This window comes from Camelus ferus, chromosome 7 (assembly GCF_009834535.1).
Source record: "Camelus ferus isolate YT-003-E chromosome 7, BCGSAC_Cfer_1.0, whole genome shotgun sequence".
NCBI classification, from domain to species: Eukaryota; Metazoa; Chordata; class Mammalia; order Artiodactyla; family Camelidae; genus Camelus; species Camelus ferus.
The window spans coordinates 49878275-49896276 of NC_045702.1; the positions used below are offsets into that span (position 1 = coordinate 49878275).

The 18002-nt window shown below is 35.7% G+C and overlaps 1 protein-coding gene across 6 annotated transcripts in view; it reads right to left on the minus strand.

Annotated features, from left to right (window-relative positions):
* The window catches only part of HDAC9 (histone deacetylase 9), a 644065-nt gene that overhangs the window by 409360 nt on the left and 216703 nt on the right, over positions 1–18002 (minus strand). The window lies entirely within an intron of this gene.

Genomic DNA, 18002 nt, shown 5'->3' on the forward strand with positions numbered 1-18002 from the left:
TATACTCACAGCCATATGGGTACCACCACTTTTAAGTACAATCTATATTCTTATGATGCCCAAATCTCTCTCAGCCCTTCTCCTAAATACCCTTGTCCAGCTGCTCCATCAACTTCCTCAAGTTGATGTCTGGTTGGCATTTAACACCTAACAGCCAAAACCTAGTAACATGTTTTCATTCCTAAATGTACCCTTCACCTAGTATTCACCATATCAGTAAATACCACCAAAATCCATCCAGTTACTCAGGTCCAACATCTCAAGAGTTATCCCTGAGATTTCTCTTTCTCTTCACCCCACACAAATTCTAACGAATCTTGTCAACTCTATCTTCAAAATATCTTTAAGTCTGATCATGTCTACCCACTTTCACTACTGCCATTTAGGTCCAAGCCATCATCATTCCTCATCCCAGCCACTATGACTGCCTCCAACTGATTATCCTGCTTCCACCTTTACTTCTACAAGCCCTTTGAGAAGGATAATAGCGGCATAATCAGTCTTTAAAACTTAACATGTTACTCCTATGCTTAAAACCACACCTGGAATAAAATCTAAAGAGTATCCTTGAGGATGCTCTGGATCTGACATCTAGATGCCCCTCTGGTCTCATTTCTTCCTGATCTCTCTGCCCAAGTCCCATAAACCCATCTTCTGTTCCCGGAATATACTGAACAAGCTCAGGGCTTTTACATACGCTGTTCCCTGCTCCTAGAATGCCTTTCTTTCAGACAACTCTGTTGCTTGTGAAGGAAAACAGAATATATGAAAGAAATCTCCAAATATGCCTCTTTAATATAAAAATTATTTTGAACTGAAGGCAATTAAGAAGCAACAAATGAATGAAAATCTCTCTCCACCCTCCCCCTTTTTTGCATAAAGGCAGGATATAAATTTTCCTTTCACTGGGAAATAGACCCTTATCAGCCCAGAGACAGCACAAGAGGAATCTGCAAACAAATCTTTCTCCACTGGCTTCCTTCCATACATTTCCCACAGTTGGCCACCCTTGGAAGCCTAAGTCTACTTTCCTTTGTCCTATCATTTCTCTACAATTTTTATTCTTCTTTGTTGGAGTTATTACTTATGCTGGAGCTTTAGGTCACTGCTTTGAGTTACTCTTCATCAAGATTTCTCCTGCAGGATGTGCACTGCATGCATTAATAAACTGTTTTTCTCTTGCTGATTTTTTTGTCAAAGGGTCCCAGCTGAAGACTTAAGATTGATAGAGGTAAAGTCCTGCCCCTCTTACACTTACTTACTTGCTTGTTCCAGGTCCTGTTCAAAATCATCTCTTAAGATAATTTATCTTTTATGGTTTATTTGTTTATACTCCATCTTCCCCACTGGAGATATAGACCCCACAAGAGCAGGAAATTTTGACTTTTTTTTTGCTCACCAAGACTGTAGCCAGTAATTAATATAGTATCTGGTATTTAGCAGTAGCAGCTCAATATATATTTGTTGAATAACAGATTAGCTGAAGGTATGAATGAATAAACAGGTTTGCATGCTATGTCACAAGAGGACAGAAGGAACAAACATAGAAGTCTAAATGTGGGGGGTGGTTAGGGAAAGCTTCCTAGAGCCAGCTATGCTTTATCTTGGTCTCGAGGAGAAGACAAAAGAAGAAAGGGAAGAAGAGCACTCCAAGTTGAGAAAATGGATTGGTGGTCAAAGCTCAGAAGAGTGAATGAAGCAACAAGGTTTGTTCTGGAAACTAAGCAGGTCAGCAGGGCTGGGGCACTGGGCAGCAGTCCTTAGTCCTTCTGTGTCTCCACTCATGCAAATTCACCATTCATATGTCCAACAGAACAATCTTGCCTGTGGTTCTCAAACACAGATTCATGCCCCTCTGTTGATGGTGTACCAGGATCTCATTACATGTGGGTGCTAGGAAACTGGGAAGAAAATCTAGGGAGAATAAATGGCTAGATATGGCTAAATGTCTTTTGGCGGGGGGGTAATTAGGTTTATTTATTTATTTAATTTTTTAAAATGGAGGTACTGGGGATTGAACCCAGGACCTCATGTATACTAAGCACACACTCTACCACAGAGCTATATCCTCCCCCCCAAAATGGCTTTTCTAAAAAATAGTATCTTGAAAGTGAGGAGGGGGCATTTTGAACCAAGGATTGCCACAGTCACAGCATTTTTCCGCGTTTATAAATGTTATTCAAAAATGGGATGTCAACATAATATATGACATAGATACACCATAAGTTATTTCATCTTTCCCGTTACTGAGTTTTTAAAGTTGCTTCTAATTTTTGCCATCATAAATAATAGAGTAATCAACATATTTCTTTATTAATTTTTGAGCATATTACTCCCTTAGGATAAATTTCTGGAACTAGATTTACAGTGAAAAGCTATAAATATTTTAAAGCTTTAATACATACTGCCAAGTGATCTCCAGAAAGAATACAGCCCCATATTCTCCCAACAGTGTATCAGTGTCCTTTTTTCATACCATTATCAACACAGAATATTTTTTAAATCTTTCCAAATTTAACAGATTTAAATAGTATATCATGATGCCTTAAAATTTTTTTTGATTATTAATGATGTTGAACATTATTTCATATATTTACTACTTTGTATATCTCTTTTTTTAAACTTCCTGCACACATCATTGGGAAAGAAGAATCTTAAGAATTTCCTGTATTGTACAAATATTGCTAACATTTAACAGTGTTTGTTTATTATTGCAAATATTTATTAGACTTAAGCCTATTTCGTGTTAGGATGTGTTCTAAATTTTTATACATATTAGTTTATTTAATCTTCACAATGAAGTCACATGAAGGAGGTTTGATTAATGTATTTACAGATGAAGAAACTGAGATGTGGAGAAGTTAGTAACTGGATGTTAACACAGGTATTAAGGGAGAAAGGTAAGATTTGCCTCACACAAGATATTAACTTCTCTGGAGAAGAAGATTTGAGGGGAATAATGAGTTTAATTTTGTACATGTTGACTTTCATAAGCCTATAGTATACTTAAGTTACTGGTTTTCAACTGAGGGGTGATACTGTTCCCCAGGAGATATTTGGCAATTTCTGGAGACATTTTTGATGGTCACAATTGAGGGCTGGGTGCTACTTGCATCTAATGGACAGAAGCCCAGGATGCTGCCAAACACCCTATGATGCAGAGGACAACTCTCAACAACAAAAATTGGCTAGCCCAAATGGATATATTTAATATGAGGTCTGGAACTCAGGAAAGTGGTTTAGGTCAGAGAGAAAGATTCGGGATAAACACTACAGAAGAACACCATAAAAAAATTACATTTTCATAGATTACTGTGAACATACGCTGTTATCTACATCTCCACTCACTGACAGCTTGTATCTAATTTATTATTAAGCTTTCAGAATTAAATAGACTATAAAAACTGAACATTTAGCCACATATAATTCATTTATAGAACATCCTTGTTTTTCAGTAATTGTACAGAGGAATTAGACTTCCTGTTTTTGTTCCAACAAAAATAATGAAAAACAAGATCCCATATAATTAATTGTTATGTTTGTCACCAAAATGCTTGCAGGCAAATGGGGTCATTGCTGGTAACACAAAATGGAATTATTTTAGACTAATCAGGCAATGCCAACAATAAGAAACACAAAATTAAGGAAACAGCATATCAGAATTACAAGCACATCCTAAGCAAGCTGAAAGACAATTAAGTCACACAAGAACTGTTAGCTAATGAGCTATCACGTCAAAAAACTATCGCCATGTCTTTCGACACGTCCAACGACATGGCAAGGCATACTTGGTGGTTCAAAGAGTTTCTTCAGGAACTTAGCTGCTACTTTTGCTATTAGGAATCTTGGCTGGCCTGCCAGGCTGCCAAGGTCACGTCCTGCTGGAAGGAGGCAAAGTAACAGGCTCTCATCCATGCACATTAGCAAGGGGCAGGGTGCCAACTGGAGGGCACAGCAAAGGCTATTTGCTTCCAGAAAAGAAAGAAGTGTGTTATAACCAGTTGTATCTTAAAGCAGTTTTTCAGAAAAATCAGAGGTTCTTGGATAGTTGAAACATTTTATGCTTTTCCAGGTTAAAAAAATGAAACAACCATGACTATCAATGCCATGCATGTGTTTTAGTAGGGTGGAGCATGTGCTCTGGAGTCAGATACCTGGGTTCAAAGCCTGGGTCTACCACTATGAGTTGTTTTGATCTTAGGCATATTGTTTCTCTGTTTGATAGCTGAGTTTCTTTCTCTCTAAAATGAGGGAGATAATAGTATTTATCTCCTAGGGTTCTTGTAAGGATCATGTTGTTTAATACATGTAAAGTCCCTATTAGAGATTTACATATTCTAAATGCTCATTAATATTGGGTATTTTCATTTAACTTTTGTCTTAGTCTACCTGGACTGCTGTAACAAAATATCAAAGACCAGGTGACTTAAACAATAAACATTTATTTCCTATGGTTCTGGAGGCTAAGTCCAAGATCAAGGTGCCAGTGTCTGGTGAGAGCTTTCTCTCTGCTCTGCAGACAGCTGCTTTCCTGTTCTATCCTCACATGCTGGAGAGAGAGACAGCAAGCTCTCTGGGCTCTTTTTACAAGGGCACTAATCTCTTCACAAGGTCCCATCCTCATGACCTCATCTAAACCTAATTACCCTACAAGGTCTCATCTTCTAATAAAATCACCTTGGGGGTTTTTAGGCCTTCAACATGTGAGTTTAGGGAGACATAAATATGTAGTATAAAATTTTAAAATAAAAAAAAATTGTGGTGTTTAAATGTTACTTTCCTAAATATTGCAGTCTGAAATCACAGAAAGAAATGCCTTCTCAAGTTCTATGTACCTCCTTTGGCAAAATTCCCTATTCATCTACGATGTTTACATCTCCTCTGAACTTATGTCATGATAATTCACTTTGCTTAAAATAGTACTGACATTATGTTGAAATATTATGTAAATATTTCATACCATTTAACTCCTTATATGCCTATGCCCTGATTCCTCACAAGAATTTTTTTTATAGTAAATGCTGGCCCATCCTGGAATAAAGACTTGTTTGAATGTCTATAACATGTCAAATTCTTGTGTACCTCCAAGCCTTAGCACAGTGCCCAACACATCAGTGGGATTCAATGAATGTTTGTTAAATGAAAGAACAAAAATACTTAAGGTTTTGTCAATTTGATGATGATAGTATTATATAATAAGAAACAAAGCTCTAACTTTATTTTTTTTTGTACATTATATTACGTTCTTTCCATTCACTTTTCTTTCTTTCCCTTTGTTTTACTTTTTAAATAGACATGCAGTAAAATTGACTCTTTTGGCGTGTTGGTCTATGAATTTTAACACATGTATAGACTTACACAATCATAGTCACAATCAGGATACAAAATAGGTTCATTCCCAAAAATCTCCCTTATGCTCCACTTACCCCGATCACTGGCAACCAGTGATCTGGTCTCTATCATTGTAAGTTTTACTTTCTAATGTTAAACAAAGAAAGTTTTAACTTTTTATTATGGAATAATTTCAGATATGCAGAAAAGGTGTCAAGATAATACAATGAGTTCCCATGAACACTTCACCCAGCTTCCCTTAAAGTTAACACCTTACATAAGCATGAAACATTTGGGACAAAATGAAGAAATCAACATTGATGCAATACTACAAACCAAACTACATATTTTATTTGGATTTTATCAATTTCCCAGTTGCATCCTTATTACTGTTCCAAGATCCAATTCAGGTCCCAAGTTACAGTAAGTGGCTGGGTTTCCTCAATCTCTTCTGATGTGTGACAGTTTCCAGTCTTTCCTGGTTTTTTATGACCTTCATGCTTTTTAAAGATAACCGTTCAAGTATTTTGTAGAATGTCCCTCAATTTGAGTCTGATTTTTTGCATTATTAGACTTAGTGTATAAATTCTGGGAAAGAAGGCAAAGAGGTAAAATGCCCTCATCACATCCTACTAAGTACAGTAGATCCTCATCCTTACTACTGTTCACCTTGATCACTCGGTTAGGGAGGATTTTGGTGGTTTCTCCACTGCAACGTTTTTCTTTTCCCCTTTCTGTACTCCATTCACTGAGTCAGCCATTGAGTCACTAATTTAAAATTCTTATTTTGACTAACTATTGCAAGCCTAATTTACCCACAACCCTATTATGTGAACGGTATTATGTGAAAGGTGCTTTCCATTATACCTCACCACATACAAGAGACAAGTATAATCATCCTAATTTTCTAAGGTAATTGAGGCTTACAGGAATTAAATAGTGCTTAATTAGTAAGAGGTAGAAGTAAAATTCAAGTCCGTGAACATCAGATTCCCAAACACATGCTCTGGTTCTGACCAGACTGCCCTTTCATCTACTCCAAAATCAGTGTCAATGAAAGTGAATACATTCCTTTCACTAAGTACGCAACTCACATATTTTACCTTTCTACCTCAACATACCAATGTACTTGAACTAATGTGTTTATTCCACGAGGCTGCAGCTAAGCTGTGTGATGATTAGCAAAAGGATAGATAGGACCTGTCGTCAGTGGGGATACCAGACAAGATAGATAAACATCACCCAGTCTGGGAAGAGGAGGACTGTGGGGAAAGTGAGACCCCATGGGAGAATGAAATTGAATGGGAGACCACAAAAGAAATTCAGAGGGTGAATGCCAGAGAAGTACAGAAAATAATGGCAGAGAACTGTCAGGGGGAAGAGATACTGCAGCTCTCCTCTCCTCCCTCCATATCATCAAGGTATAGGGGATTGACTGGCCTGCTGCCAAGTACCTCCGTGATAACTTGCAGAGCCCAGCACAGAGCAGAGATCATTCCAGGCACTGAAAACAGCACAGCTTGAGAGTTACGGAGGGACTGGAAGTGTCGCCCATCAACTGAGGGCTTAGGAAAAATAATGGTTTACCTCTTCAACCAGCGGCTGAAACTGAAAAGCTCAATTTCAGGATTTGGGCATTTCAAGACTTTTAAAGTCTATGGACACTGGATGGTTAAACACTCAGCTATTACCCACATCTCTCTAACCTTCAACTTTCCTCACCTAAAACTTTTACGTCAGATGGGACTGGACTTGTATTCCCCTCTATATGCAAAGTCCTATGACTTTCCTTATATTTAAGGGAATTGCCAGGGCCCTACAATATTATGGCTACTTCTGGCTTTAACTTCCTGTCTCCACTAAATTATTGGTTTCTGCTCTGCAATTTTCACTTTCATCCATGCCCTGGCATTGATATTTTGTTAACATACATTTAAAAAAAACTATTTATCCTATTGATCCCTATAAAAATAAATCCACTTATTTGTGGCCTTTTTGTGGGAATTTGACTTTATTGTAGAGGTGGGGGGGAAATGATGCATAAACACCATAAAATATGAATATGCAACAAGTCTATTTTAAGTTCTTTGGCTTTGCTCTCTTATTACTTTTCCATACCTTGTCTGCCTATTCCACTCTTTTTTTTTTTTTTTTTCAGTTCTATTCTTCTAGGAACAACAAATAAATTTCCTTCATTCTCCTAGCAGAGAGACTTGGCTGTCTCCTACACTTGTCCCAAAAGTCTATCCCTCAATCTCTTTTACTCTCTTCAGTTAGAAGATGTGACAGCAGGAAAAGGAAGCACAGAGGCAAACTTATTCAGGTTACACTTAAAATGTTTGCTCTACAGTTAGTACTGCTAATTAAATTTCTGTAGTTGACTGAAAGCATGTTTTATCCCATATTTCAGATAACCTCATGAAGGTTAGGGGAATGTGGAAATTATTTTTGCAACAATGATATTTTAGTAAACTAATTTCCAGGGGAAGCTGAGGAAGCGTGCACAGATATACTCACAGTGTTTCATGCCAGCATTTATTTCATAATATGTGTATAACTTTAAAAAGTTTTTGAGGTTTCTGTAGAAAGTAGCAACTATATGATTAACTTCATTAATACCATCACTAGCACACTTCCATGAATTTATTGAGGCTTGGGTAGGCTTTTTTTTTTAAGATTTAAAAAAATTTTTTTGTAAGAACATTTATTTGTGTGTGTGTGTGTGTGTTGCGGGGGGAGGTAATTAGGTTTATTTGTTTATGTACTTTTTTTAAAGGAGGTACTGAAGATTGAACCCAGGACCTCATGAATGCTAAGCATATTCTCTACCACTTTCAGCTATACTCTCCCCCAGGTAGGGTTTTCTTGAACACTATTAAATTAATGATCCCCATTTTCTTAAATTATTTTTAAATGCACACATATGCTTTACTTAGCACAATAACATGTTAGAAACCTAGAATTCTAATCAAATGAATCATTTGGGATGATTTAAACTTCTGTATAGATAAAAGTCAAACACTGGAACTGTAATATATTAGCTATCTTAAATGGGAAATCTCTCTTAAATATATACACAATTCTCATGTTCTTAAACAAGATATATTGAATATAACTGAATGTTTTCTCAATGACTGTGCATCATCTGAAAATTAAAAATTTTACTTTTTGTGTATATAACACTGTCCTATTGAGGCATGTATCATTGTTCTCCAAATCTAAATGGTCCTTTCTTAGTTCAGATTATCCTAAACTAAGGTAAAAATGTTAGGGCAAGTAGTTTATTTGGGAAATGATTCTACAAAACACCAAGAGGAAAGTAGGGAAATAAGGCAGTAAAGGCAGGCATCCAAGAAACAAGTAAATCACCACCGTGGACAACTGGAGCTTCATCTCCCTGGGGACTTCGGGTTGCCAGTGCACAACACATTCCTTAGACTTACCCAAGGGGCAAGGAAGCTAGGATATTTACACATCAACTCCTGCCAGTCATCAGTTATGAGCTAGTTCCTGGTGGCAGTAATTCTCTGGCACTTTTGATCTGTCATGCACCTGTAACAGGCATCTGACATAGGCCTGAGCTACCAGAGAAAGACCTCAGGCTGGGAGAGATCTATGCTGGTAAGAGCCACACCAGGGAAGATAAAAGTGATAGAGCCCCAGGAGATAGAGCTGTAGGGTGGGGCACCGACAGCTTCAATTACAAACTAACAGGGATCCGAGTTCCTTTGTTTACCAGTTCTAGTTCTCCTGTCTGTCTCTTTGTGGTTAAGCATTTCATAGATTATTTCTTGCCTTCTGGTAGGCTTTCCTCTTATTTTCCTATGCTTTGTTTTCTAACGTCTGTGTATTTGGAACGTACGTTTCAAAAGCATATAATATAATTGGCTATGAAATAGAAGTAAATGCTTTTCTGCTTAAGGGCCCTTACAGACTATCTCCAGAGAAACATTTGCAGACTCAAATGCAAACTTGTGTTGTTTCAAAGCCATTTCTGATACTTTCTTTGTTCTCGCATTTGTTACCAATAAAGTGAGATTGCTGGAGAGCCAAGTTCTGGATGGATGAGCTTTTATAAAGAAATGAATGTATGCAGATACGAATACATCATTAATAGAGATCACAAATGCCTATCACAAATTTTAATCTTATTATGTGCTTGTTAAAATTACAGATGTTGATGAGGTCCATGGTCCATAACAAGCTTCCTCAGCAGTCTATTTTACAAGATTTCTTAGGGATGTTCCAATATTAGTCTCTTAAAATACCTCATGTTACACGTAACAATAAGAAACAGAGCTGTAACTTCTGACTTCTGAATAAAAGTGGCAGATTGACCAAATACATTTATTTCTGCTCCCTTTAGAAATGCCACAAAATAGCAGTAAAATAATTAAAATTCTATAAACATCCAATGGAAAAGAAAATGGAAGAGATAACAAAAATGAGCAAGAGAGTTCAATGAGATGTCGAAGAGGGAAAGTGAATTGAACGAGATAAAGATCTGTGCTGAATGGAGACAGCACCAGGGAAGTAACTGCAGTGAGGGAGCAGCCAGCAGCCTCTGGCTGGAGAATCCCTCAGAGGCTCAGAATTTGCAGGCACAGGCACTGAGGAAGGGGAGTGGTCAGGTGCAGGGTCAAAAGTAGAGGGACTGGTTTAAGGTCTGATTACAGGGCACTTAAGCTGCCATGTCCTCTTTCCCGCAACCAAGAGATTTCACCTCCTCTCCACGTTCCTTTCCACCCTCCACATGCACCAGGCCCATTACCACTACCAGGCTAGAGAGTTATTTTCTGGAGGAATTGAACTGACCTGGGGCCCAAGCCGAGCAGAAAACATGGGACACATGGAGAGCTGCAAAGCTGCAGACTGAGAGCCAGTCCCTCATCTACTCACCAATCTTCTCCCTGAGCTCTGGCAGCAGGCAGAATGCCCTGAAGAAGAGGCCTGGGGGATTCTTTTCTGGGGACACTGAACAACTCATGAGGGAAAAAAACAAAAAACAACTAAAGATACCTGCATGCAAGTATTCCCCCCTCATTACAGACACAAAACCACCCAATCAAAGGACTGCTAACTACTCAAGCCTGCTACACAGAAAAACTGTCTAGTCCACAACTGCCATACAAATAATGAGCTCCTAATGAACAAATGCTCACTTTTAAATATGAAAGCTCTCAACACGCAGGAGAGCTCAAAACAAACTTGAGGTCAGGTGACGGTGGGTAGGGGGCAAAGAAAAAGCACAAAGTACAGGTAGAAAAGTAAAAATTTGATTAACTCCAAACCTTCTATCTAATAAAGGAAGTTACTCAGTACATTAAAATAAGAACAGTACACTTTGATAAAGGATGATTCTTATAAAAATAAAGAACTCTTTGAAGAAAGTGAGCCTCCAAATTGAAAGTGTCCAAAGAATTATCCAGCAAAATAAATAAAATAAGACTAAGGCATATTGTTGTGAAATTTTAGAAAAGAGGTAAGGAGAAGATTCTAAAAGGTTTCCAAAGGGGATAGGAAAGCCATATACATAGGAAAGAAAACTAAACTGGAACTGGAATTCACAATGATTTTCAACTAGTATTCTATGTCCAGCCACACCAATCTATCACTTATAAGGAGAGAAAAATGATATTTTCAGACAAGTAAGAACTCAGTAAATATAAGCTGTCATAAGATGCTCACCAAAGAGAACAACAAAGGAAAGGACCCAGGATAGGCATTATGCCTAGAGAACAAAAAATTCATGAAAGACAAAGGGTAGGAAACTCCAGGAGGAGATAAGAGTGGAAATGCTGCAGGTATGGAAAATATTTTTCATAAGCACATAGCTGTGCAGGCATAGAAAACCATAGGGTAAAATTCATAATGAACTCCAGGAAAGAAGCAGACTTGAAGAAGAAAAGAGGCATAGTTGGTTCAGCAATAAGCAATATTTGACTAGTCATATAAATACTAGTTAATTTTACTTAACATTTTGATACAACTACTGGGGAGGGTGGAGAAGAAGTGTACACATATGTGTATGTGTGTGTGCATATGTGCATGTATACGTGGCATGGGGACACTCAGGGGTGTATATGTAAATGGATATTGGGAGGGCTGTCCTCATCTCCCTGGGCAAGAAAATACTACATAATGCTTAAAATTTATACACTAAGAATTTTCTACATATGAGCTCAATAACTACCTCAAATTTTAAGGTAAAGTACAAGAAGGAACAACTGCTGAAGGTAACTAACTCTGTGGACTGGAAAAAGAAATTGCAGAGAGGCAGAGCAGAGGACAGCTATTTTCATTATGACTTTTTTACTTTTTAAATTAAATATATGCCTTTTTTGATTTTTAAAAACTATATGAAATTAATATATTACATTAGAAATTATTTTACTCAATTCACAGGGAATGTGAAATTTAAGTTAGTATTTAAGGCTGGACAGCTCTCATTATGGTTAACATCAGAGCTGAGAAAGAGGAGGAATGAAATGAATGTTTATGATATTCTATGGAAACTGTATTATTTAATTAAAAAGTACAAACTGATTTTGAGAACTGGTATATTTTAAATAAATAATTAGGCCATTTCTCTTCCCATCCCTGTGTACTGAAATAGTCAAATATTTTAATCTAGCTTTAGAAATATGTATTTAGGAGAGCTCATGATCTCACTGTAGACAATGGAATTTCTGATATAGTAGCTGAAATACGATAATTCAGCATGGAAGTATTTTAATTTTTCAAATACAAAACAAAATAGCAAACCAATGCTTTGGACAAAAAAAAATCAATTTTACAATATTTTCTTTCAGAATCACCAAAACAAAGAGTTCATTCTTCATCATGAATCAACTTTTAAAACATTTCCTTTACTTGTTTGTATTGAAATTGAGTTCAATATAATTCAGAGAGCAGAAGTGCTGTTCTGGGGAGTTAAAGGCATTGAGTTTCACTTACACAAGCACATAAAGACAGACTTATACTATACTACTTGTATAGTTGACGAATCAGGAAGAAAAGTATGAAGGGAACAGAGGATTTTTTCTCCTTCCCATTTTCTTATTTATAAGAAATGTATCAATTTGTCTATTAGAGACTATCAAAAAGCAATGTATAGGCCATGCATTAAATTTAGGGGTGTTTGATTTTTTTTTCAATCACAAAAAAAAAAGGTGACCTTCTTTTAAGTTTTAAAGTTTATTTAAGAGTCCATTTCTTATTTGGTTCTTAATTACATGCACATCAGAGGAAAGAATTTGGAGAAATTAAGATAAATCATTTAACAATTTCCTCCAGTTTGTGTCAAGTGGTTTAAATTCTTACTTTCTTAACTAAAATAGTAATTTGAGTGAAACCACATTCCTTAAGAAAGTACATTTATGTGGTGTTTACAGTTTGCTAGTCCACTACACTGTAGTTCTCCTTACATTCCAAATCGTTCACATCTGCGTATACCTCAACCAACTGAAGACCAGTTAAGAACCTGTTGTTCCTGATTTTATATATATATATATGTATATATATATGTTGAACCTGTTTTTTATATATATATATATATAAAATTAGGCACCCAATACTGTTATAGACATGAAATACATTTTCAGAATTTTATGACGTTAGGGGAAATCCCTCAGAAAGTTGGGTGGACCCAGATGGTAAGTGTATAATGCATGACAAATAGCCTATTTATGAACTTTGAATAATATATAAAGTTAATGAATGTAAAATAAGAAACTTCACACCCTTTCAGAGACTTCTCAACAAGAGCTTCTCTTTTTCTTTGCTTTTTTTTTTTCTAGATTTTGCACTAGCTGAAACAATTGCCTGCCATCTCACTAAATCATTTGTTGGAGCCATATGACAGTAGAAGTGGCTTTTGGTAAGACTGTCACTTTTTGCTTAACACTACTAATATGTAAAACATTATTTATATTCGAAGCAGTCATGGGGTTGGCAAACTTCACATGAGCTAGTCCCATAATTCCAGGAGCAGCTTCCATAGGATGTTAGGTTAACAATGTTGTTTTCAGGTAGAATATGCATCATTTTATAATTGTGCCATTCTGAAAGCACTAAACTTTTATTTTTAAAGCAATTAGAATAGAAGTTAGATTAAAATTTATGGATAAGTAATGTGATGGATAGAGCAAAATGCTGAATTTATAATTCATGACAAAAGGATGGATGTCAGGGCAAATCATGTACCACACCAGATCAATGGAATCCAGGTAAGGATTTTAAAAACTGGTGAATCCAACTAGTCCAAGTCTCTTTCCTCAACAATATATGAAAGCACTTCTCTTCTAACTCTAAAAACAGCTAAAGAAATAACTGAGAAAAAATAAGCCTGTTTATGAAATAAACTACGTAAGGGGTATAAGCATAAATACACAAATGTACCATCATCAGTTTCTTTTCTGTTAAGTTAAAGACATCACTGGAAGCTTCTCAAATTCCTTTAACAAATCCTAGGCACTGGTTCACTAACTTTCTCAATCTGCTTGGTTCCTCTGTTGGAAAATTAGAGGAACATTCACATGTTAACCACCAATTCCTCCCAATTGTTTGATAGAAACCAAATTCAGAATCAAGTAAAGTAATCTCTCTGTCCTCATTCTGGTCTGGACCATCTCCCTCCTTCTTTATTGGCTGACCTCCTACCACCTTTTGATGTGCTTGTATGTCCTGTGCCAATTGAAGGCCTCAGGAGGCTGAGGAAGGCAAAGGAAGGGGAAGGACATGAGACGTCTCTTTCCCTGAAAGGTTACCTCACAGGCATTTTACTATCAAACATTTTTTTCTCCTCTCTGGTTATTTCTTGTCTCCTATTTTTCATTTTCTTCTTCGCTACAGACATTTTCCAGTCATTGTTATTTTGTTTAGCTGTTTAAAGCCCTCTTTTATTGAGGCATAAAAGGAAAAAGGCTTTCCAGCCAGACAAATATTTGGGATTCAAGAGATTCAGAGCATGAAAGGACAAAGATATCAAGCAAGAAAATAGAGAAATAATACAAGTACCCTAGAAAAACTCTGATGACTGAAATAGCTATTTTACCTCAGCTTTTTAACTTTTGTAGTTCTTTTGGCATTATTTATCATTCTAAATATACCTGCTCTAGACTGGGCAGGAAGTTGCTGAAGTCAAAGGGAAGAGCAGAGGAGATGGAAAAGTATGACCTTCTAAAGCTTCACATACTGAAAGATGGTAAGTACATTCCATGTTAAATCCCCATTCTCACTGAGTCCTGTCTTCTTGTGTATTTATCACTACCATAAAATTTACTCTTATTATTAATATTATTAGTGCAAACTACTTATATATTAGAAACACTGTATCACTTTTAGAAGTGACTTCTTAGAATAAAACTTCTACCAAAGAGGATGCTCCTAGTATATAATTATCAGTTTGTTAAGTAATTTTTAATGCTCTATTAAAGACTATTAAAAAGTAAGTAAAGGGCAAAGAAGAATAAACATTAATCTTACAGATTATATCTCAGAATTTTAAGTAAAAAGCCAGAATGTTCATGTGGTTTGAAGACCCAAAAGAGAATTTATTCCATTTCCTTCATTAGGCTGATGAATGTATTGTTTTACCTTAATCTTTTTTTGTTTCCACTATATATAAGATGCTACACTAATATGCCACACTATACTTCTTCTAATATGCTACACAATGGTATTTATCATTTTTACCTATCCAGCACAAAAATCTACTTTCTGAAAAAAATTTTGACTTAAAATTATTTTAAATAAAAACTCATGAAAATTATAATCTGTATGGAAGACAGTTTCCATGAAATACAACTGGAATAACTTTTTAGTCAAAATTATTTTTTATCTTCTTCTACATAGAGACATATAAAGAATATACATTCCAGTAAGTTCAGAACTCAAAAAATATCATACTGAATTTTTTTACCATTTAAATTCCACATGCATATATTAATGCAGGAAAATCATACATTGACTCTCTAATGATTTTTATTTTAATTTGATGGAATATTTTCTGTAAAAATTATTTAGCAAAAATAATTACCAAATTCTGAGCAAAATATCAGACTTTTTAATGCTAGCTAGTTACAATTCTCAGAATGACTTGTATTGCCAACCCTAACTTAGAGAAAAACAAAAATAGATATTTTTCAGTATTATCACAAAACTAACAACTTCCTTATTGAGCCACAATATTTCTTTCAGTGATTTTCAAATCTAATTTTGTGATATTATCCAGAGATCCCCCCAAATTTTCTCAATGCTTAAATTTTTTTTCAAAAACATTAATTTACTTAATTAGTCATAGTCTATATACCAGAAGAGGAGGGAAGTAAAACGGGAAGAACAAAATTACAAAACTGAGATCATTCAACTTCAGCAAAAATTATGCAAAAGACATGCAAGTCTCCAAATTTTTCTAAAAATTAGTATAAGCTATAGTTTCACACAGTAAAAGAAAATAATTAGAACCACTCCTACACTCTTACCCTTTCTCTTAATGTTCCTCCTTCTTTTCTTTAAATTGTAGTCCTAGAAACAGGATCAGACTCAGGATCATAAGAAAATAATCTTTCACTATCAAATCCATGTAAATTTTTATAAATAACCTCAAAAATTCTTCTAACCCCCACCTTTCTAAAAGTTCATCTTTTTCTCTACTAAATTACTATATATTGCTATTGGTGACTTTAATTGTTATAATCTGTAAAATGTAGAATGTTGCTCTCCATTGTGGCCTACCTTTTTTCAAAGAAATTTTCACTGAATTTCTTATTGACTAGACAGAACATTTTTTAAAACTCCACCTAAGACCTCTTTGCCTTTGAATTAGTTACTATCCTCCCTGCTCCTGACTGACCCCTGATATCTTTTTCCTCTCAGGCTGTACTTCAGGATACTGTTAAGATCTAGTTGAGTTTTTTCTTTTTAAGTTATGTAGGCTATCCTAAGCCACAGATCCTCTGTACTACAAATAGAACTGATGCAGTTTATTGAAGGCTTCCTGCTGCTGTATGTAGTCAGCTACTGAGGTAGTTTGAAATTTCAGTCAGTTCTTATAACATGAAGCCAAAGGCTACTTTAATTCCTCTGATATCCTTATGAGATTAACTTTGATAATATGTTTGGTGACACATTGACAAGAACTGGCTTTTCCTCACCTTTTAAACCTACTGTATTACAACTACAAGAGTCTGGGTCTTCAGCTGTAGATACAGAGTAGTAATAAAGAGTGTCAGTTGAAATATCTATGACAAAATTTTGCACTGCTCATAAAACACCATCTTTTTAATATTTTAGTACCTTAATAAATGAATTCTAATAGTTTACTTTGCAGTGTTCACAACATGCTTCTTTTCACAGGAATGGTCAGTGGGAGGATTTATGCATCAGTGTAGGAAAAAGATGACTTGGGACACAATAATTCTCAAAGAGTAACTTTAAAATACTGCTATGTAATTTCAACAAAATTTTATGTATTAAAAAGTTCATATAATAATTCATCATATACTTTGGAAATCTTTCCCATGAAGACCGCGGGCTTTCTGAGGGAAGTGATTCTTCATGTGCCCCTCAAGTAGTGCCTAAAACCACGAGTTTCATCTGGTACCAAACAATCTGGTGTGAGATGTAAAAAGACAAAATGGAACAACTACAGACATTATGTCTTAGGTGGAAAGAGAAAAGGGACTGCCAGAAAGTCAGGGCTGGCAGTTAGGACTGAGAGTCAAGTGAACCAGAAATCATATGCAGAAAGTAAAAGACATCTGTATAAAAACAGTTCAGCAGCTGTATGTTCTCAAAGTGAGATGGAACCAAGACCAAAAACCCCAAACCTTAGAGAACAGCCAACAGGCATCTTGCTCTGCTCTCCAAGGCCAGACTCAGCTTACAGGAAAATGATAGTCCAATATGCAAAGAGCAGTCTTATTTTCTTCATGCCATTAATATATTCTACAAAATAATTCAGTGTTCACAAAAACATGAATTGAGCAAAATGGTTTAGAATGAACCTTATTTAATATCCATAGGAATTATTTTATCAAAGACTGCAGATGAATTAGAGGATTCCAGTTTTGGGGGGCAGAATTAGATTTATTTTCTAAATACTCAAACTCAGTGACTTAAAGATTTATCTTCTGTGATAACCAAAGTGATTAAGAAATTTCAAGTAGGGAAAGGGCCAAAGAAACAAAGGATTTGGTATTGTTGTCATTTTAAAATATCTACCCCAATGACTTTTCTTTCATCAAGTTTTTTTTTTAAAGTCCCCAGTTTTATTTTCCATAGTGTTACATCTGGTCTCTGTCCAAGTCACTACATGCACTTTCAGCTGTCAACACCTTTGCTATGAATTTAAATTTATCAAATAATTAGTAATTTCTGTCCTGTAAGAATAATTGAGGAAGCACACTATGGCATGCAAACCTATGAGTATGAGGCTTTACTGATTCAGGCTGATTTATTAAACTTTTCTAGTTTGTAATGAATGACTTACTAAAAACTTACATGTGTCACTACCAGTAGAACTCAAAACAATTTTGGAGTCTCCTAAGATTTCTTGGGTAGTCTATTAAAAACATTACATTGTATTTACACAAACTCTCCATGTATACCTTAAGCCAGGTGCTGCCGTGGTAATATTCTATTAAGCAATGTTATACTTCATATCTACT